Genomic DNA, 23,264 nt, shown 5'->3' on the forward strand with positions numbered 1-23,264 from the left:
TAACAAAAGGGTCAATTGATGAAAAAAATATAACAATGATAAACATCAGAGCTCCAAAATATATAAAGCAAACGATAGACTTGAAGAAAAAAATAGACATACTTAAACAATAACAACAGTTCACTCAATACCCCACTTTCAATAATGGATAGAACAACCACACAGATCAAGAAGCAAACAGAAGACTTAAACAACACTAAGAGCAATTAGACCTAACAGATATATACAGAACACTCCACCCCCAAAACAGAATATATATTCTTCTCAACTCCACATGGAATATTCTCTAGGATAGATCATATGTTAGGCCACAAAAAAGTCTTAAAAATTTAGTAAGATTGAACTCAAAATAATTTTTCCAAGCACAATGAATGAAACTAGAAATCAACAGCAGAAGGAAAACTGGAAAAGTCACAAATATGCAGAAATTAAACAGCAAACTCTTAATCAGCCAAAGAAGTCAAAGGAGAAATCATAAGGTAAATTAGAAAATATCCAGAAAAAAGTGAAAATAAAAACACAACATACCAACACTTTTGGGATGCAGTAAAAGCCATGCTAAGGGAGAAATTTATAGCTGTAAACGCACACATTAAAAAAAAAAGATTTCAAGGGAATTCCCTGGTGGCGCAGTGGTTAAGAATCCACCTGCCAATGCAGGGGACATGGGTTCCATCCCTGGTCCGGGAAGATCCTACATGCCACGGAACAACTAAGCCCGTGCACCAAAACTACTGAGCCTGTGCTCTAGAGCCCACGAGCCACAACTACTGAGCCTGCGTGCTGCAACTACTGAAGCCCATGCACCTAGAGCCCGTGCTCCGCAACAAGAGAAGCCACCGCAGTGAGAAGCCCGTAGACTGCAACGAAGAGGAGCCCCTGCTCACCGAGCAACAAAGACCCAACACAGCCAAAAATTAAATAAATAAATAAATTTTAAAAAAAATAAAAAAGATTTCAAATCAATGACCTAACTCTACATCCTGAGGAACTAGAAAAAGAACAAACTAAACCTAAAGCTAGCAAAAGGAAAGAAATAATAAAGATCAGAGCAGAGAGAAGCAAAATAGAGAAGAGATAAACAACAGAGAAAAATCAATAAAACCAAGAGTTGATTCTCCGAAAAGATCAACAAAATGGACAAACCTTTAGCTAGACTAATAAAAAAGAAAAGGTTCGAATAACTAGAATCAAAAATGAAAGAGGGAACATTACAGAAATAAAAAGGATCAGGGAATTCCCTGGCAGTCCAGTGGTTAGGACTCCATGCTTGCACTGCAGGGGGTGCAAGGGTTTGATCCTTGGTTAGGGAACTAAGATCCCACATGCCATGTGGCATTGCCAAAAAAACCCAAAAAACCCTCCAAACAAGAGAAGCCCAGGGACTTCCCTGGTGGCACAGTGGTTAAGAATCTGCCTGCCAATGCAGGGGACACAGGTTTGAGCCCTGGTCCGGGAAGATCCCACATGCCGTGGAGCAACTAAGCCCATACGCCACAACTACTGAGCCTGCACTCTAGAGCCTGCGCTCTAGATCCTGTGAGCCACAACTACTGAGTTCATGTGCCGCAACTACTGAAGTCTGCATGCTGAGAGCCTGTGCTCCGCAACAAGAGAAGCCACCGCAATGAGAAGCCCATGCACTGCAATGAAGAGCAGCCCCCACTCGCCACAACTAGAGGAAGCCCACGCACAGCAATGAAGACCCAACGTAGCCAAAAATAAAATAAATAGATAAATTTATAAAAAAAAAGAAAAGCCCAGATCCAGATGGAACGAACACTTCCTAACTCACTGGATGAGGCCAATATTACCCTGATACCAAAACCAGACAAAGTCATTACAGGAAAACTATAGACCAATTATCTCTTATGAATACTGATGCAAAAATCCTCAACAAAGTACTAGGAAACCAAACTAAGCAACATATTAAAAGGAGTATTCATCACAACCAAGTGGAATGGATTATTAAAAGGCAGGATGGTTCAACACATGAAAAGTCAATGTAACGTATCATATCAGTGGAAGGAAGGGGGCAAAATACACAATCATCTCAACTGATGCAGAAAAAGCATTTAACAAAATTCAATACTCTTTCATGATAAAAACACTCAGCAAACTAGCAACAGAAGGAAACTTCCTAAACATAATAAAGATCATATAAGAAAAACCTATACTCAACATCATACTCAATTGTGAAAGACTGAAAGCATTTCCCCTTAGCTTTTCCTGGTTCACATTAGGAACAAGACACAGATGCCCACTTTGCCACTTTTATTCAACATAGCATTGGAAGTTGTAGTAAGAGCAATTAGGCATGAAAAGAAACAGGCTTCCAAATCGGAATGAAATAAGTAAAATGATCTCTGTTTGAAGGTGACATGATCTTTTATGTAGAAATACCTAAAGACTGTACACACACACACACACACACACACACACACAAACACACACATACACACAGAGTGCTGGAGCTAATAAATTCAACAACACTGCAGGATACAAGATCAACACACAAAAATCAGTTACATTTCTATACACTATGAACGATCTGAAAATGAAATTAAGAAAATTCCATTTACAAGAGCATCAAAAAGAATAAAATACTTAGAAATTAACTTAACCAAGGCAGTGAAAGACATACAACGAAAACTACCGAATGCTGCTGAAATAAATTAAAAAGATATAAATAGGGCTTCCCTGGTGGCACAGTGGTTGAGAGCCCACCTGCCGATGCAGGGGACACGGGTTCATGCCCCGGTCCGGGAAGATCCCACATGCCGCGGAACGGCTAGGTCTGTGAGCCATGGCCGCTGAGCCTGCACGTCCAGAGGCTGCGCGTCCGGAGCCTGTGCTCCGCAATGGGAGAGGCCACAACAGTGAGAGGCCCATGTACCGCCAAAAAAAAAAAAAAAAAAAAAGACATAAATAAATGGAAACACATCCCATGTTCATGGATGAGTAAACTTAATACTAAGAAGTCAATACTATCCAAAGTGATCTACATATTCAATGCAATCCTTATCAAAATCCCAATGATTTTTTTTTTTTGCGGAAATAGAAAAACCCATCCAAAAGTTCATAAGGAATCTCAAAGGATGCCAAATAGCCAAAACAATCCTGAAAAAGAACAAAATAGGAGGACTCACACTTCCTGATTTCAAAACGCACTACCAAGTTACAGTAATTAAAACAACACGTGGTGCTGGCATAAAGACCAATGGAATAGAGTCCAGAATTAAACCCTTGTATATTTGGTCAAATAACTTTTGACAAGGGTGCCAAGACTATGTAACAGGGAAAGAACAGTTTTTAAAACATTTAGTGATGGGAAAACTAGACATTCACATGCAAAAAAAAAAAAAAGTAGCCTTACTTTACACCAAATACAAAAGTTACCTTAAAATGGATCATAAACCTAAATGTAAGAGCTAAAACTATAAAACTCTTAGAAGAAAATATAGAGGGAAAGCTTCATTTTTGCAACAATGTCTTGGATGTGACACCAAAAGCACAGTCAACAAAAGACAAAACAGATAAACTGAAGTTCATCAAAATTTAAAACATCTCATGGATGAACCTGGAGGACACTATGTTAAGTGAAACAATCCAGTCATAGAAAAACAAATAATGCATGATTCCACTTATATGAGGTATCTAAAATAGTGAAATTCATAGAAGCAGAGAATAAAATAGTTGTGGGGTTGGGGGACCAGCAGGTGGTGAAAATGGGGCATTGTTATTCAATGTACATAAAGTTTCAGTTATTCTGATGACTAAGTTCTAGAGATTTGCTGTACAATGCCTGAAGTTATTAATATGGTACTGTGCACCTAAAATTTTGTTAAAAAGGTAAATATGTTAAGTGCTCCTACCACCACCAAAGAAAAGGGGGTGAGGGGGACACAAGGAATTTGGGGGAGGTATTGGATATGTCTATTACTCTGATAGTGGTGATGGTATCATGGGTGTTCATATATGTCCAAACTCATAAAATTGTACACATTAAATATGTGCAGTTATATTTTGTTGTCGATTACACCTCAACATAACTGTTTAAAAAATTTTAAACTTCTGTGCCTCAAAGGACACAATCAGCTGGGTGAAAAGGTAATACATGGAATGTGAGAAAATATTTGCAAACCATTTATCTGATGAGGTTAACGTCCAAATATATAAAGAACTTTTACAATTCAACAACAAAAAACAAATAACATGATTAAAAAGTGGGCAAAGGACTTGAATAGACATTTCTTCAAAGAAGATATACAAATGGCCAATAAGAATATGAAAAGATGCTCAATATCACTAATCATTAGGGAAACTAATGCAAATCAAAACCACAATGAAATACCATCTCACACCCCTTACAATGGTTACTATCAAGAAAAAAGAAAATAATAAATGTTGGCAGAGATGTGGAGAAATTGGAACTCTTGTGTACTGTTGGTGGGAATGTAAAATGGTGCGGTCACTATGGAAAACAGTATGGCGGTTCCTCAAAAAATTAAAAACTAGGTTACCATATGATCCAGCAATTCCACTTCTGGGTATATACCCAAAAGAACTGAAAGCAGGGACTCAAACAGGTTTTTGTACTTCCATTTTCATAGGAGCATTATTTACAATAGCCAAAATGTTAAAGCAACCCAAGCGCTCACTGACAGATGAATGGATAAACAAAACATGGTGTATATGTATACAATGAAGTATTATTCAGCCTTAAAAAGGAAGTAGATTTTGACATATGCTACAACATGGATACACTTTAAGGACATTTTACTAAGTGAAATAAGCCAGCCAACAAAAATACAAATACTGTATGATTCTACTTATTTGAGGTACCTATTCAAATTCATACAGACATAAAGTAGAAAGGTGGTTGTCAGGGGCTGGGGTCAGAAGAAAAGGAGTTTTTGTTTAATGGGTCTTGAGTTTCAGTTTTGCAAGATGAAAAGAGTTCTAGAAAAGGATGGTGGTGATGGTTGTACAACAATGCTAATATATTTAACGCCACTGCACTGTACACTTAAAAAAATAGTGAAGACAGTAAATTTTAGGTTATTTTTATTTTACTACAATTTTAAAAATACCAAAGAAACACCCCAAAACACTTACTTCTTGCAAAATCCCAACAAGGCTCAAATCTAAACTTAATGATCCTGCACTGTGCTTTCCTTCAAATGCAACTTTTTTTTTTTTTTTTTTTTTTTTTTGGCTGTATTGGATCTTTGTTGCTGCGTGCAGGCTTTCTCTAGTTGTGGCGAGCGAGGGATACTCTTCATTGGAATGCGTGGGCTTCTCATTGTGGTAGCTTCTCTTGTTGTGGAGCATGGGCTCCAGGCGCGCAGGCTTCAGTAGTTGTGGCACACGGGCTCAGTAGTTGTGGTGCATGGGCTTAGTTGCTCCTCGGCATGTGGGATCTTCCTGGACCAAGGCTCAAACTTGTGTCCCCTGCATTGGTAGGCAGATTCTTAACCACCGCACCACCAGGGAAGTCCCGCAACCATTTACTTTTAAAATGTAGGGTTTTATTTTGTATTTTAAATGATCTACTAACATTGTAAATACCTCCATTTCATATGCTTTGAGGACTACCATTCACTCATGTCTTAAAAAAAAAAAATTATTAAGCGTCCACTCACTATATGCCACATATACTATAGTAAACAAAGTCCCTGTACTCTTGGGGCTTACACTTTAATGAGGAAGACATACAAGTGAATACAAAGTGCCAATGAAGAAAACAAACTCAGTGAATGAGTAAACAGGTAAGCACTCTAACAACTGAGAAGGTATCAGTCTGAAGAAGAGTCAGTGGGAAAACTCTCAAGGCTGAAGAATAGCACACACAAATGCCCAAAAAGCTTAGCATGCTCCAGGAACTGTAGGAAGGACTGTGTGGTCAGTACCTTACAAAGCAAAGGGGGAGTGGCAAGAAATAAAATGAAAATGTAAGCTATAGCCACTACCAAGAAAGTTCATAAAGGAGTTTGACTATCATATATAATACAGCAGAAAGTCAGTTAGTGGTTTTAAGCAAAGATAAGATATGATTTGATTTGGGGTTTTTTGTTTGTTTGGTTGCATTTGTTTTTGTTTTGTTTTTAAATATCACATTGGGGGACCTCCCTGGTGGTCCAGTGGTTAAGACTCCATGCTCCCAATGCAGGGGGCCCAGGTTCGATCCCTGGTCAGGGAACTACATCCCACATGCCACAACTAAAGATCCCGCATGTCGCAAGGAAGATCTCGCATGTAGCAACAAAATATCCCGCGTGCCACAACTAAAGACCCCGTGCAGCCAAATAAATATAAATAAATAAATATTAAAAATAAATAAATATCACATTGGCTGCTGAATAAATGTAACAGCCAAAATGTGTATCACTCATAGAATGGATACACTATAAATTCAGGAACTGAATGTTATTTAGTTGGTTCATTTGCATTACTACAGATACATGTAACAAAACATGGATATTTATTCATATTGAGCAAACAATGCTTGAAGTTAAAAACACATGTTGAGCAAAAAAGCAAACAAAAAAGAATGCTTACAGTGTGCTTTCATTTGCAAAAGAGGGGAGGAATGACTTTAAGTGCAGATATATAACAGGTACTACCTCAGCCAGGTGACCAGGGTCAACATCACAGTGATAAATCAAGTTTATATTCAACCTTTAATATGATGTTATCAAATATGATGAAAATGGCACTTTACCTTTGTGGTCTTCCTCCAAGAACTCATAAACTAAGTAATATGAGAAAGTATCAGTCAAAATGAAATTTGAGAGACAGTCTATGAAATATCTAGTCAATATTCTTCAAATCTGTCAAGGTCATTAAAAACAAGGAATGTTTGAGAAACTACCACAACCCAGAGGAATTAAGGCATTATAAAAACCAAATGTAATCTGGCATCCTAGATGGGATCCTGGAATGGAGAAAGGACAACAAAATCTGAATAAAATATGAGATTAATAATGATATATCAATATTGATGCCTTACTTGTGACAAATGTATCATAATAACATAAGATGTTAACAATATGGAAACTGGGTGCAGAATACAAGAACCCTCTGAACTATCTAAAAGTTTCCTGTAAATCTAAAGCATTCCCAAACTCAAAAAATTATTTAAAGAATGAACTGTAAGAGAAACAGAAGCAGCAAAAACAGTTATAAGGTTACTTAAGGTCCAGAAGGAGATGATGGTATATTAAAGTGTTTAGAATAATATGGCAGCAGGTAAGATGGAGAAAAAAAAAAAAAGGATTCATGGTATATTTTGAAGACAAAATAAAAAGAGCTTGGACTTCCAGTTAATGCGGAATAAAAAGCTCAGCAAATCCTCTTCTCCAAAAGTAAGAATAAAACTGGACAAATTGCCAAAAATAACTATTTCAGGGATTTGGAAACTGCCAAAAGATAAACAACAAATTGAGAAGTATTTATTCAGGGAAAACTACCAGAACTTCAGGTAAAGCAGTGGGAGTCAGGAGATTCCCAACACTAGCCCAGTTTGGCCTACATAAGAACTTTCAACAGGGCAGAGTTGGCCCTGAAATTCAGCAACTCTTGCTAAAGGGCTTGACTTGATTTGGTGTGAAAGATGAAGAGTCACGCTAAGTGACACTGTCAATAAAAGGAAAAAACAGGGTAAAAATGAACAGGGAAAACCAGTAGCTCTGCTAGGAGGAGGAGGAAAGGGTCCCAGCTGGGGGCAAAGTCAGACCAGCCAAAAATTTAATGGGAAGATCTTGAAAATGAGAGAGCCACAGAAGTGCTGGATGAACTGTACAAATCACTGGCTGACTAGGAAACTATGGGCATATGTAGACAGAGGAAACCCAAGAGGGCCAGGTACAAAGTAAAAAGTAAGGTCCACTTGGCTATTGCCTTAAATTTGCACTCTCCAATTCACACACATCCACCAGAAGATGGCTGAAGCCTTACAGGCTTGAAGTATTTGAGTGTAACCTCTGTTCTATCACTGACTGACCACTAAGTTATGCAGTCACAGGGCAACCCTTAGGAAGTTTGGCTTTAAAAATACAAACAGAGGGCTTCCCTGGTGGTGCAGTGGTTGAGAATCTGCCTGCCAATGCAGGGGACATGGGTTTGAGCCCTGGTCTGGGAAGATCCCACATGCCGCGAAGCAACTAGGCCCGTGAGCCACAACTACTGAGCCTGCCTGTCTGGAGCTTGTGCTCCGCGACAAGAGAGGCCGCGACAGTGAGAGGCCCGCGCACCGCGATGAAGAGTGGCCCCCGCTCGCTGCAACTAGAGAAAGCCCACGCACAGAAACGAAGACCCAACACAGTCAAAAATAAATAAATAAATAAAAATACAAACAGAGAAACAAACAAAAATAACTAAGCAAATACAGTAACAGCCAAACAAGAATGGGGAACAATGTATTCCATGGATTAAGTAGAAGCAACTTGGTTTAAAAAAAAAAAATCCCAATCCAGAGATCCTACAATGTATTATCTAATATGTCTAGTTCTCAAAAAAAAAAAAAAAAGTGAAGCAAGCAAAGAAAGAGAAGAGTGGGACCCATACTTAATATATATATATATGGAAAAAAGCTATCAGTAGAAATGGACCCTGGGTAGGCTAAAATGTTGGAATTAGCAAAGACTTCAAGGCAGCTATTATAAATATATTTAAAAGAATTAAAGGAAAATCTGGTGAAAATTATTCCATAAATAAGAAACATCAATAAATAGAAACTATAAAAAAGAACTGAAATGGAAATTCTAGAGGTGAAAAATACCATATCCAAATGTAAAGTGTATCAGATGGACTCAACAGTAAATCTGAGATGGCAGAAGAAAGAATTAAACTCCACAAAGAGATCAATAGTAGTCATCTAATCTGAAGAACAGAGAGAAAAAAGACTGAAGGAAAATTAACAAAGTCTCAGAGACCTGTGAGACATTAAGCAGACGAACACATTTTAATGCATGCCCCACAAGGAAAGAAGAAAAAAGTAGACAGAAAAAAATATCTGAAGAAGCAATGGCCGAAAAGTTCCCAAATTTCTTGAAAAACAGGAATCTACAGATCCAAGAAGCTCAATAAACTCTAAACACAATAAATATCAAGAAATCAACACCTAAAATTTTTTTAAAGTCATTTGAAAAATCTTAAAAAAAAGATTCACACCTAGACACACATTGTAATTAAACTACAGAAAGCCAAACATAAAGAACATCTTAAAAGCTGAAAGAAAATAACTCATTTTGCTAGAGAGGAAAAATACAACTACTAACTTCTGTCATAAATAACTGAGTCAGAACAAGGTGGAATGGCACGTGTAACAACAAAAATAAAACAAGAACACAAATATCAAGCAAGAATCTCATATTCAGCAAGACTATGCTTCAAAATGGAAGGTGAAATAAAGACATTCCTAGACAAACAAAAACTGAGAGAATTCACTGCAAGAAGAACTGCTTTATAAGAATAAGGGGGGACTTCCCTGGTGGTCCAGTGGTAAAGAATCCACCTTCCAATGCAGGGGACGCAAGTTTCATCCCTGATTGGGGAACTAAGATCCCACATGCTGCAGGGCAACTAAGCCCACGCGCCACAACTACTGAGTTCGCACACCTCAACAAGAGAGCCCGCATGCTACAAGCTACAGAGAGCCCACGCGCTCTGGAGCTCAAGCACCACTAGAGAGAGAAAATCTGCCCGCCACAACTACAGACAAGCCCGCGTGCCACAACGAAGAGCCCACGCCATAACGAAAGATCCCACACACCTCAATGAAAACCCCGTATACTGCAACTAAGACCTGAGGCAGCCAAAAAAAAAAAAAAGGCAATAAATTTAAAAAAAGGAAAGAAATACTAAGGTGAGTTCTTCAGACTGAGAAGTGACATCAGATGAGGTAACTCAAATCCAACAGACAAAATGAAGCACACTAGAAAGAAATATTGAGAGTAAGTTTGAGGATTATTAAAATGTTTTCTTTTTTCTTCTCTTAAGCTCCTTAAAAAACATATGATTGTAATTAAGCTAATTCACACATACATGTGCGCGTGCACACACACACACACACACACACACACACACAAAGAGACCATTCCACCCATTAATGGCAGATTACACATTCTTTTCAAGCACCCACGGAACATTCACCAAGGTAGACCTGGGCCATATCCTGGGCCACAAAATAAATTTCAACATATTTAAAAGAATTAAAATCATATAAACTATGTTCTCTGACCACAGTGGAAGCAATCCAGAAAGTAATAACAGAAAGACAACAAGAAAATCTTCAAACATTTGGAAGTGAAACAACATACCTAAAGAATAATCTGCAGCTAAAAGAGAAAGTCTCAACAAATTTTTAAGTATATAGAACTAAACGGAAATACAACATGTAAAACACAGGCAAAGAAGTGGTGAGAGGAAAAATTATAGCACCATGCTGGGCTGCTATTACACCTGCCTCTGCCCACCCAACAACTGCTCCATCTAATGTCTTTGGGGGTCTTGCAAATATGGAAAGGGGTAAGGCAAGAATGAATCCTGTGGTGTGGAATTGGGATTGAAGGTATCATCATAAGTCACAGTTTTGAAGTATGTAAAAAAACAGATATAGATGTACACAAACACACACATTTGTACCTATATATGTTTTTTTGGTCTTTTTTTTTAAATATAAATTTATTTATTTATTTTTGGCTGTGTTGGGTCTTTGTTTCTGTGCGAGGGCTTTCTGTAGTTGCGGCAAGCGGGGGCCACTCTTCATTGCGGTGCACGGGCCTCTCACTATCGAGGCCTCTCTTGTTGCAGAGCACAGGCTCCAGACGCGCAGGCTCAGTAGTTGTGGCTCACGGGCCCAGTTGCTCCGCAGCATGTGGGATCTTCCCAGACCAGGGCTCAAACCCGTGTCCCCTGTATTGGCAAGCAGGTTCTCAACCACTGCGCCACCAGGGAAGCCCCCCTATATATGTTTTAAAGCTTTGTCTATGGAGACCTGGAAGCAGTGACATCCTACTCACAATGAGTACACCTGCTAAATGTTGGTTTCTAAATACCAATCTCCACTAAGAGGAATGAAGGATCCTTGAAAATACGGATTATTTCCATGTATGAATCAGGTGACTGCAAAGGAAGCCTAGAACATCTTACTGTGCCAGGAAGAAAGGATGCAAAGAATCGTGGGACATGTCAAAAGGACACAGGAACGACCTTGAAGGGGCTCCCACTAGCCAAATATGGGACAATTTGGGCTTCAAAATAAATAATGATCGATTACAACCCACTGAACAAAAAAGGAATCCATGAGTCCACAGACACATCATTAAAAAATGAATCAATAAATGGGAGAAGAGGAAGAAGATTTTCCTTTATTCTGACATTCAAAGCATGAGTTATTGAATGTAGACTTATAAATTATAATAATAAAATTATAAGATCATTATTTGGCAGTCATCAGTAGTAATAATTCAGCCAAGAAAAATCAATAAATGCTAAAACTAGTGGGTGAAGTGATGAGGAATGAGATACTTAGTCTCAAAATATCTTTCCCCCCAATGTTTATTAATTATAAAGGAAAAAAGTACCTTTTTTTAGTAGAAATCTGGCAGAAAGCTTAGTTAAGTAATCAATTAACATCACCAGTAATGGGCAAATTAAAATCATTTACACCTGATGGGATGCATTGAGAAGACTATCACATCACCTCTGTGATGTTCCTGCCAAAAATATATAACCTAAACTGAATCATAGGGGAAGCATCAGACAAACCTCAACTGAGGAATATTTTAAGAGTCAACTACTCTATAAATTTCAAAACTATCAAGATCATGAAAGTCAAGGAAACATTGAAGAATTGTTCCAGACAGAAAAACACTAAATACAAAATATGATCCTAGATTGAATTGTGTTGCTAAAAAGGACATTACTGAGACCACTGGCAAAACCTGAATGGGTTCTGTGGATTAGATGATACTATTCTATCAATGGTAACTTCATGATTTTGATGGCTGTATTCCAGATATGTAAGAAAATGCCCTTGCTGATAGCAATTACAAACTAAAGTCTTCTGGAGTGATGGAGCCTCATGCTGGCAACTTAGTCTCAAATGATTAGAAAAGAAACTTCTTTACAACCATTTCTGCAACTTTTGAAAATTTCTAAAGAAAAAATTTTAAACAAACAAAGTTGGGAAAATATAAACATTACTGTTCCTCCCCAGTCTTCACTATCTCATCAAAAAAGCGTCTCTATTTTTCCAGCTGTTCAAGACAAAAATTTGGGGATAGCCCTGATTCCTTTCATTTTTTCATTCTACATTCCAACCTGTCAGCAAATCCTGTTAGCTTTTCCTTAAATATATATCTCCACCACTACCATTCCATTCCAAGGCATGATCATCTCTTGTGTGGGTTACTGCAATACCTTCCCATCTAACCAGCCTGTTTTCACTCCAAACCCTCATACAGTAACGAGTGATCTTTTTTTTTTTAAGTCAGTGGATAAATAAACTGTGACACATTCAAGCAATAGAATATTCAGTGCTAAAAGAAATGAGCTCTCAAGCCATGAAAAAGACATGGAGGAACCTTAAATGCAATATTATAACTGAAAAAAGCCAATCTGAAAGGGCTATATACTGTATGACTCCAACCATATGACATTCTGGATAAGGCAAAATTATGGAGACAGTAAAAAGATCTGTGGCTGCCAGTGGCAGCCAGGGAGGGAAGGAGGAAGGGATGAATAGGTGGACCACAGAAGATTTTTAGGCCACAGAAGATTCTGTAGGGTATTATAATAATAGTAGATATATGTCATTATAAATTTGTCAGGACTCATTCAATAAATAACACAAAGAGTGAACCCCAATGTAAACTATGGACTTCAATGAATAAGAATGTATTGGGACTTCCCAGGTGGTCCAGTGGTTAAGACTCCACAATGCAGGGGGCCCGGGTTCGATCCCTGGTCAGGGAACTAGAACCCGCATGCCGCAACTAAAGATCCCGCATATGTTGCAACTAAGACCCGGCACAGCCAAATATAAACAAACAAATAAATATTTTTTTAAAAAGAATACATCAATACAGGCTCATCAAATGTAACAAATGTATCAATATCACACTAATGCAAAATGTTAATAATAGGGAAAACTGGGAGGGGTGAGGAGGTAAATGGGAACTCTGTACTTTACGGTCAATTTTTCTGTAAACCTAAAACTGCTCAAAAAAAAAAAAAAAAGTAAAATTCCTTCCTTTTCACAGTCGGCAAGGGGCGGGGGGAAATACAATGAGATTCCAAAAGAATGGCCATATGAAGTGTTGGCAAGGATGCTGTGCAACAAAAACATCCACATTGCTGGTAAGGATGTCAAACAGTACAACCACCTTATGAAACAGTCTGGCAAAATCTTACAACCCATCCATTTCACTCCTACATACTTACTCAAGAAAAATGAAAGCGTATGTCCACACAAATACTTGTACACAAATGCTCATAGCAGCGTTATGTGTAATAGCCCAAAACTGGAAACTCAAACGTCCATCACCAGGTGCGTAGTTAATTTATGGTGACAAAAAGCAGATCATTGGTTGCCTAAGGACAATGGAAAGAGGCAAGACAGTGATGGGACTAGAAAAGGGCATGAAGAAGCTGCTGGGGGTGGGGGATATGTTCACTATCTTGATGGGGTGATGGTTTTACAGGTGTGTGTGTCCAATTTTAGCAAATCACATATTTTAAATATGTAGTCTGTCAATCATCTCAACCCAGCTGCAAACTTTATTCTATAACGCTACTAGCACTGCAACTCTGACCACTGACTTTAAGCCAATTTATAAGCTACACAAGTCTCACTACCTTACAGACACCCCTTGCTTTTGATTTTTAAAAAATTACGCAGACTGGTGGCCCCTTTATTTGCCAGACTACAAATGAATTCTGACTCTAAAAAAATAAAGTCTGCCATCATTTGTCAGACACATTCCAATTTCAGGTATTCAAAAATTCGGAAGACAATTTCAAAGGAGTACTTCCCCAGTAATATTGGTCACTTCCAGTTAGGAAGAACTGGGTAGCTGGGGGGTGAGAGTTGCACTGTGTTATCTTTTCATAGTTTCTGAACTTTGTACCATATTATCTACTCAAAACCATATAAAGATCAAATTTAAAGAGAACTTTAAGCATTCCCAAAACATCTTAAGTACTGATATAATAACAACAATATGTAGCCTCCTAGAATGATTTAAGAAAATACTTACCTAGATGCAATAAATCTGGTTAATCCTTAATAACTTAATAGCGCTAGCTCTAATATAATTTCAAACTGGTTGAATGATCACCCTCATGTGCAGGCAATCATTTGTAAACAGGCCTGCACATCCTCAGAAAGGCAAAGAAAAATCTAATGTCCATCTAGTGGTCCCTGTTGTCATGATAATCATCATATTTAGGATGTTTTTGCTTCCTTTCTGCTATCAAGTTCTAAAAGACTTTTTAGTTAATAAAATGTTTTATTATTTCTTGAACTGACATTTCAAAAGGACATGTAGTTTATCTGGCAAATCAAATTTGAGTTTTCACATTTCCTTGGGAAGCAGAGTATTGTAGTAGAATGTTTTAGATTCACACAGGGACTTGCATTCATAACTCTTGCCATTCTGAATACAATCAGAGTATTCATGGTCTTGTTTATAAAATGAAGATATCAGAGGTCATATTCCAGGTTTGCTTTAAGCACTGAATAAGATGATACGTATAGCACCTAACACAAATACCTAACATAGAGATTCTAACTTAATAGATGTCGGTTGCCTTCTCTTCCACCAAACAACTCAGAGCTAAAGGCAGGTTAAATTCTAAAAAGTAAATTCTAATTTTTCTCCTTTTTTAAGTATAACACAGTAACAAAATATTTGTGATCTGTAACATTATGTCATACTCACCTGCATTTTAACATTCAACAGGTCATGCTCCCTATAAAAATAAAAATAGCAAGCATAGTGGTTAGGAGCTCAGACTGTGGAGCCAAAGTGCCTGGGTTTGAAATCTGCATCTGCCACTCACTAGTTGTGTAATCTTAGGCAAAAGACTCAATCTCTCTTTGCCTTAATTTTCTTACCTGTAACAGGAAGATTTATATAGGTATAATCATCACCAGACTGCCATGGAAATTAAACAAGTTAATGTTTGTAAAGTGCTTAGAATGGGCCTAGCATATAGTAGTAATTATGTAAATGTTTGTTAAAATTAAGTTGATATATTAAGGGGTTTTTGTTTTTCTTTCTTAGTTCTTAAATCATACTAAGAATGTTGGGGAATTTATTTTAAATGTCTACAAACCTTAATTATTTCCTACATTTTATTAAATGGATCTTAAAGGAGAATGGGGTAGCTCTTCAGTCAATACTCTTTTGGGCATTTTAAAAACTTTTGGGACTTCCCTGGTGGTGCAGTGGTTAAGAATCTGCCTGCAATGCAGGGGACAAGGGTTCAAGCCCTGGTCCGGGAAGATCCCACATGCCGCAGAGCAACTAAGTCCGGGCGCCACAACTACTGAGCCTGCACTCTAGAGCCTGCGCCCACAACTACTGAGCCTGCGTGCCACAACTACTGAAACCTGTGCACCTAGAACCTGTGCTCCGCAACAAGAGAAACCACCTTAATGAGAAGCCCACGCATCGCAACAAAGAGTAGGCCCCGCTCGCGGCAACCAGAGAAAGCCCGCAGCAACGAAGACCCAACGCAGCCAAAAAAAAAAAACATCTCTCAAATCACTGTAGGCTAATGTAGATGTATTTGTACCCTGACTGGCATTCCCTGATATTTCTATCATGCACTAGAGAGGAAAAAACTCAACATTAGTTTACCAAAAATGTCACAAAATTCCCTGACAATAATGATAATGATGGCTCTCAAAGCCCATTTCCTCATCTATAAAATGGGGACAGTAACTGTACCTACTTCATTATTATAAGGCTTAAATGAAATATCTGTAAAGCACTTAGAACAATACCAAAGCATAGCGAACACTCAAAAAAATAATAATAAGTTTATTAAGTTCAGCTTTGGAACCCACACAACCTTATTCAGAATCCACTCTTGCATGCTACATTATATTGCCTCTCATTTGTCCACCAGCACTTAGCCCCTGCCTACTGTGTACCAATATGCTCCCCTCACTCATCTCCTGGATTTAAAAAATGACAAAACACCAAATTCTAAAATACTGATGTCTTTTTAAAATTCTAAAATCTATCCAAAGCTTAAAAAATAAGCAAATACGCATACCTTATACTGGTATAATAAAATCACGGCCAGGGTCATCTTCAAAATAGGATTACGTTGAGCACACTCATTTTGCTGGTAGCAGTCGGACACTTTCTATTGCTTATATAAAACAAAACTGCCAAATAATATGAAACATAGTACTTCTCAGTCAGAACTTGAATTCAATATATATTGCCAGAACCTCAAACTCCAACATAAAACCCCAAAGCTAGCCAGTTTTCATCAAATCAATTCCCATAATCCCTTTCATTTCATGCTTTGTAAAAAAGTTATGTGTACCGGGCTGTGTCCTCATGATACAGTAAGCTCCTGGAGGGCAAGAAACATTACTTACAAATCTTTATATCTCCTGAAGCACCTAAAAGCACTTTGTAAATAGCTAGGCCATTAACAAATACCTTAAACCTCAAATTTGGATCTCTTTACTACCACAACATAACACAGCACACACCTGTTTCAGTCAATCCAATCTACCTGCCTTCCCCAAAGGACTTGATAGATCCTACTTACTGGGCCTTAGCTTCTGTTCATCTCCTGAATGCCTATTTCCCCCTCCTCTTTAGGAATTCTTACTGCTAACATTCATCTCAAAACAACTTATTCATGAAACCTTTTCCAATTAACTTAATTGCCACTCTGAGCACTTTGCCCCCTATTTCCCCGATTTCTGGGCATGATCTCCTACATATCCAATTTGAAAACTCTAAAATTTTTGTCCACTGTGGCTTTTGCCATGTTTTCATTAGGCTAAGCTGACATTTAGGTATCCTTCATTCCTGTAAGATCAAAAGTATTACGGCTATCATTATTTAATTAAATACAGCTTCAGTATTTCAATATTAGATTACTACCTATACTTTTGTACTTAATTTTATTTCTATATTTTATATTATCTGTGATATTCCCATGGTACTTTGTATTTGCACATATGTACAGTAAACTGTTAAGTCCCAGGCTGCTAAGGACAGTCCCGGTTTATTTTTTAACATCTTTATTGGAGTATAATTGCTTTACAATAGTGTGTTAGTTTCTGCTTTATAACAAAGTGAATCAAATATACATATACATATATCCCCAAATCTCCTCCCTCTTGAGTCTCCCTCCCACCCTCCCTATCCCACCACTCTAGGTGGTCACAAAGCACCGAGCTGATCTCCCTGTGCTATGTGGCTGCTTCCCACTAGCTATCTATTTTACGTTTGGTAGTGTATATATGTCCACGCCACTCTCTTCATCTCAGCATACTCTTCCCCCTCCCCATGTCCTCAAGTCCATTCTCTATATCTGCGTCCTTATTCCTGTTCTTTCCCTAGTTCTTCAGTAGCTTTCTTTTTTTTTTTTTTTTAAGATTCTATATGTGTTAGCATACAGTATTTGTTTTTCTCTTTCTGACTTATTTTCCTCTGTATGACAGACTCTAGGTCCATTCACCTCACTACAAATAACTCAATTTCGTTTCTTTTTATGGCTAAGTAATATTCCATGATATATACGTGCCACATCTTCTATATCCATTCATCTGTCGATGGACACTTAGGTTGCTTCCACGTCCTGGCTATTGTAAATAGAGCTGCAATGAACACTGTGGTACATGACTCTTTTTGAATTACGGTTTTCTCAGGGTATATGCCCAGTAGTGGGAATGCTGGGTCGTATGGTAGTTCTATTTTTAATTTTTTAAGGAACCTCCATACTATTCTCCATAGTGGCTGTATCAATTTACATTCCTACCAACAGTGCAAGAGGGTTCCCTTTTCTCCACATCCTCTCCGTCATTTATTGTTTGTAGATTTCTTGACAACATCCATTCTGACTGGTGTGAGGTGAAACCTCATTGTAGTTGTGATTTGCATATCTCTAATGATTAGTGATGTTGAGCATCCTTTCATGTGTTTGTTGGCAATCTGTTATCTTTTTTAGAGAAATGTCTACTTAGGTCTTCTACCCATTTTTGGATTGGATTGTTTGTTTCTTTCATATTGACTGCATGACCTGATTGTAAAGTTTGGAGATTAATGCTTTGTCAGTTGCTTCATTTGCAAATATTTTCTCCCATTCTGAGGATTGTCTTTTTGTCTTGCTTATGTTTTCCTTTGCTGTGCAAAAGCTTTTAAGTTTCATTAGGTCCCACTTGTTTATTTTTGGTTTTATTTCTATTTCTCTACAAGGTGAGTCAAAAAGGATCTTACTGTGATTTATGTCATAGAGTGTTCTGCCCAGGTTTTCCTCTAAGACTTTTATAGTGTCTGGCCTTACATTTAGGTCTTTAATCCATTTTGAGTTTATTTTTATGTATGGTGTTAGGCAGTGTTCTAACTTCATTTTTTTACATGTAGCTGTCCAGTTTTCCTAGCACCATTTATTGAACAGACTGTCTTTTCTCCAATGTATATTCTTGCCTCCTTTATCAAAAATAACATGACCACATGTGCGTGGGTTTATCTCTGGGCTTTCTATCCTGCTCCATTGATTTATATTTCTGTTTTTGTGCCAGTACCATACTGTCTTGATTACTGCAGCTTTGTAGTATAGTCTGAAGTCAGGGAGCCTGATTCCTCTAGCTCCGTTTTTCTTTCTCAAGATCGCTTTGGCTATTCAGGGTCTTTTGTGTTTCCATACAAACTGTGCAATTTTTTGTTCTAGTTCTGTGAAAAATGCCATTGGTAGTTTGATAGGGATTGCACTGAATGTATAGATGTTTTGAGAGGTATAGTCATTTTCACAATGTTGATTCTTCCAATCCAAGAACATGGTGTATCTCTCCATCTGTTTGTATCATCTTTAATTTCTTTCATCAGTGTCTTACAGTTTTCTGCATACAGGTCTTTTGTCTCCTTAGGTAGGTTTATTCCTAGGTATTTTATTCTTTTTGTTGCCACGGTAAATGGGAGTGTTTCCTTAATTTCTCTTTCAGATTTTTCATCATTAGTGTATAGGAATGCAAGAGATTTCTGTGCATTAATTTTGTATCCTGCTACTTTACCAAATTGATTAATTACCTCTAGTAGTGTTCTGGTTGCATCTTTAGGATTCTCTATGTATCTGCAAACAGTGACAGCTCATGTCATCTGCAAACAGTGACAGCTTTACTTCTTCTTTTCCAATTTGGATTCTTTTTATTTCTTTTTCTTCTCTGATCGCCATGGGTAAAACTTCTAAAACTACGTAGAATAATAATGGTGAGAGTGGACAACCTTGTCTTGTTCCTGATCTTAGAGAAAATGGTTTCAGTTTTTCACCACTGAGAACAATGTTGGCTGTGGGTCATGTATGGCCTTTATGATGTTGAGCTAAGTTCCCTCTATGCCTACTTTCTGGAGGGTTTTATCATAAATGGGTGTTGAATTTTGTCAAAAGCTTTTTCTGCATCTATTGAAATGATCATACGGTTTTTCTCCTTCAGTTTGTTAATATGGTGTATCACATAGATTGATTTGCATATACTCAAGAATCCTTGCATTCCTGGGATAAACCCCACTTGATCATGGTGTATGATCCTTTTAATGCACTGTGCGATTCTGTTTGCTAGTATTTTCTTGAGGATTTTTTGCATCTATGTTCATCAGTGATGTTGGCCTGTAGTTTTCTTTCTTTGTGACATCTCTGTCTGGTTTTGGTATCAGGGTGATGGTGGCCTCGTAGAATGAGTTTGGGAGTGTTCCTCCCTCTGCTATATTTTGGAAGAGTTTGAGAAGGATAAGTTAGCTCTTCTCTAAATGATTGATAGAATTCACCTGTGAAGCCATCTGGTCCTGGGCTTTTGTTTGTTGGAAGATTTTTAATCACAGTTTCAATTTCAGTGCTTGTGATTGGTCTGTTCATGTTTTCTATTTCTTCCTGGTTCAGTCTCAGAAGGTTGTGCTTTTCTAAGAATTTGTCCATTTCTTCCAACCATTTTATTGGCATATAGTCGCTTGTATTAATCTCTCATGATCCTTTGTATTTCTGCAGTGTCAGTTGTTACTTCTCCTTTTTCATTTCTAATTCTATTGATTTGAGTGTTCTCCCTTTTTTTCTTGATGAGTCTGGCTAATGGTTTATCAATTTTGTTTATCTTCTCAAAGAACCAGCGTTTAGTTTTACCGATCTTTGGTATTGTTTCCTTCATTTTTTTTTCATTTATTTCTGATCTGACCTTTATGATTTCTTTCCTTCTGCTAACTTGGGCGTTTTTTTGTTCTTCTTTCCCTAATTGCTTTAGGTGTAAGTTTAGGTGGTCTGAGATGTTTCTTGTTTCTTGAGGTAGGACGGTATTGCTATAAACTTCCCTCTTGGAACTGCCTTTGCTCCATCCCATAGGTTTTGGGTCATCGTGTTTTGTCATTTGTTTCTAGGTATTTTTTGATTTCCTCTTTGATTTCTTCAGTGATCTCTTGGTTATTTAGTAATGTATTGTTTAGCCTCCATGTGTTTGTATTTTTTATTTTCCTGTAATTAATATCTAGCCTCATAATGTTGTGGTCGGAAAATATACTTGATATAATTTCAATTTTCTTAAATTTACCAAGGATTGATTTGTGTCCCAAGATATGATCTATCCTGGAGAATGTTCCATGAACACTTGAGAAGAAAGTGTGTTCTGTGGTTTTTGGATGGAATGTCCTATAAATATCAATTAAGTCCATTTTGTTTAATGTATCATTTAAAGCTTGTGTTTCCTTATTTATTTTCATTTTGGATGATCTGTCCATTGGTGAAAGTGGGGTGTCAAAGTCTCCTACTATGATTCTGTTACCCTTTGTGGCTGTTACCATTTGCCTTATGTATTGAGGTACTCCTATGCTTTGTGCATAAATATTTACAACTGTTATATCTTCTTCTTGGATTGATCCCTTGATCATTATGTAGTGTCCTTGTCTCTTGTAATAGTCTTTATTTTAAAGTCTATTTTATCTGATATGAGAATTGCTACTCCAGATTTCTTTTGATTTCCATTTGCAGGGAATATCTTTTTCCATCCCCTCACTTTCAGTCTATATATGTCCCTTGGTCTGAAGTGGGTCTCTTGTAGACAACATATATATGGGTCTTTTTTTTGTATCCATTCAGCCACTCTGTGTCTTTTGGTTGAAGCATTTAATCCATTTACATTTAAGGTAGTTATCGATACGTATTACCATTTTCTTTATTGTTTTGGCTTTGTTATTATAGGCCTTTTCCTTCTCTTGTGCTTCCTGCCTCGAGAAGTTCCTTTAGCATTTGTTGTAAAGCTGGTTTGGTGGTACTGAATTCTCGCAGCTTTTGCCTGTCTGTAAAGGTTTTAATTTCTCCATCGAATCTGAATGAGATCCTTGCTGGGTAGAGTAATCTTGGTTGTAGGATTTTTTCCCTTTCATCACTTTAAATATGTCCTGCCACTCCCTTCTGGCTTGCAGGGTTTCTGCTGAAAGATCAGCTGCTAACCTCACGGGGATTCCCTTGCATGTTATTTTTTGTTTCTCCCTTGCTGCTTTTAATATTTAATCTTTGTATTTAATTTTTGATAGGTTGATTAATATGTGTCTTGGCTTATTTCTCCTTGGATTTATCTTGTATGGGACTCTCTGCACTTCCTGGACTTGAATGACTGTTTCCTTTCCCATATTAGGGAAGTTTTCAACTATAATCTCTTCAAATATTTTCTCAGTCCCTTTCTTTTCCTCTTTTTCTACTGGGCCCAGTAGAATGTTGGTGCATTTATTGTTGTCCCAGAGGTCTCTGAGACTGTCCTCAATTCTTTCCATTCTTTTTTCTTTATTCTGTTCTGCGGTAGTTATTTCCACTATTTTATCTTACGGGTCACTTATGCATTCTTCTGCCTCAGTTATTCTGCTATTGATTCCGTCTAGAGAATTTTTAATTTCATTTCTTGTGTTGTTCATAATTGTTTGTTTGCTCTTTTGTTCTTCTAGGTCCTTGTTAAATGTTTCTTATATTTTCTCCATTCTAGTTCCAAGATTTTGGATCATCCTTACTATCATTATTCTGAATTCTTTTCCAGGTAGACTGCCTATTTCCTCTTCATTTGTTAGGTCTGGTGGGTTTTTATCTTGCTCCTTCATCTGCTGTGTGTTTTTCTGTCTTCTCATTTTGCTTATCTTACTGTGTTTGGGGTCTCCTTTTCACAGGCTGCAGGTTTGCAGTTCTTGTTGCTTATGGTGTCTGCCCCCAGTGGCTAAGGTTGGTTCAGTGGGTTGTGTAGGCTTCCTGGTGGAGGAGACTGGTGCCTGTGTTCTGGTGGGTGAGGCTGGATCTTGTCTTTATGGTGGGCAGGACCGTGTCCAGGGTGTGTTTTGGGGTGTCCGTGACCTTATTATGATTTTAGGCAGCCTCTCTGCTAATGAGTGGGGCTGTGTTCCTGTCTTGCTAGTTGTTTGGTGTAGGGTGTCCATCACTGTAGTTGCTGGTCGTTGAGTGGACCTGGGTCTTAGCGTTGAGATGGAGATCTCTGAAAGAGCTTTTGCTGTTTGATATTATGTGGAGCCAGGAGGTCTCTGGTGGACCAATGTCCTGAACTTGGCTCTCCCACCTCAGAGGTACAGGCCTGATACCCAGCCAGAGCACCAAGACTCTGTCAGCCACACGGCTCAGAGGAAAAGGGAGTGAGGGAGGGAGAGAGAAGAAAAAAAGCAAGAGAAGGAGAGAAGGAGAGAAAGAGAGAAAGAGAAGAAGGAAGAACAGGAAGGAAGGAAGGAGGGGAAGGAAGGAAGGAGGGAAAGGAAGGAAGGAAGGAAGAGAAAGAAAGAAAGAAAAAGAAAGAAGAGAGAAAGAAGAGAAAAAAGGAAGGAAGAAAGAAGAAGAGAGAGAAAGAAAAAAGAAAGGAAGGAAGAGAAAGAAAAGAAAGAAAGAGAAAGAACAAAAGAAAGAAAGGAAGAAAGAAAGAAAGAAAGAGGAAGGAAGGAAGGAAGAAAAGAAAGTTATTAAAATAAAAAAATTATAAAAATAAGCAAAGTAAAAGTAATTTTAAAAAAAGAAAAAGATAAGAAAGAAGA

At 37.8% G+C, this 23,264-nt stretch overlaps 1 protein-coding gene and 1 non-coding gene across 2 annotated transcripts in view; one reads left to right on the forward strand and one right to left on the reverse strand.

The window, feature by feature from the left end:
• Window positions 1-23,264, reverse strand: part of MAP3K2 (mitogen-activated protein kinase kinase kinase 2) — a 99,261-nt gene that overhangs the window by 64,057 nt on the left and 11,940 nt on the right. The gene's annotated exons all lie outside the window — the stretch shown is intronic.
• Window positions 6,130-6,202, forward strand: TRNAW-CCA (transfer RNA tryptophan (anticodon CCA)). The gene has a single exon. It is a non-coding gene; the product is annotated as a tRNA-Trp (tRNA).

This window comes from Globicephala melas, chromosome 7, assembly GCF_963455315.2.
Source record: "Globicephala melas chromosome 7, mGloMel1.2, whole genome shotgun sequence".
NCBI lineage: Eukaryota > Metazoa > Chordata > Mammalia > Artiodactyla > Delphinidae > Globicephala > Globicephala melas.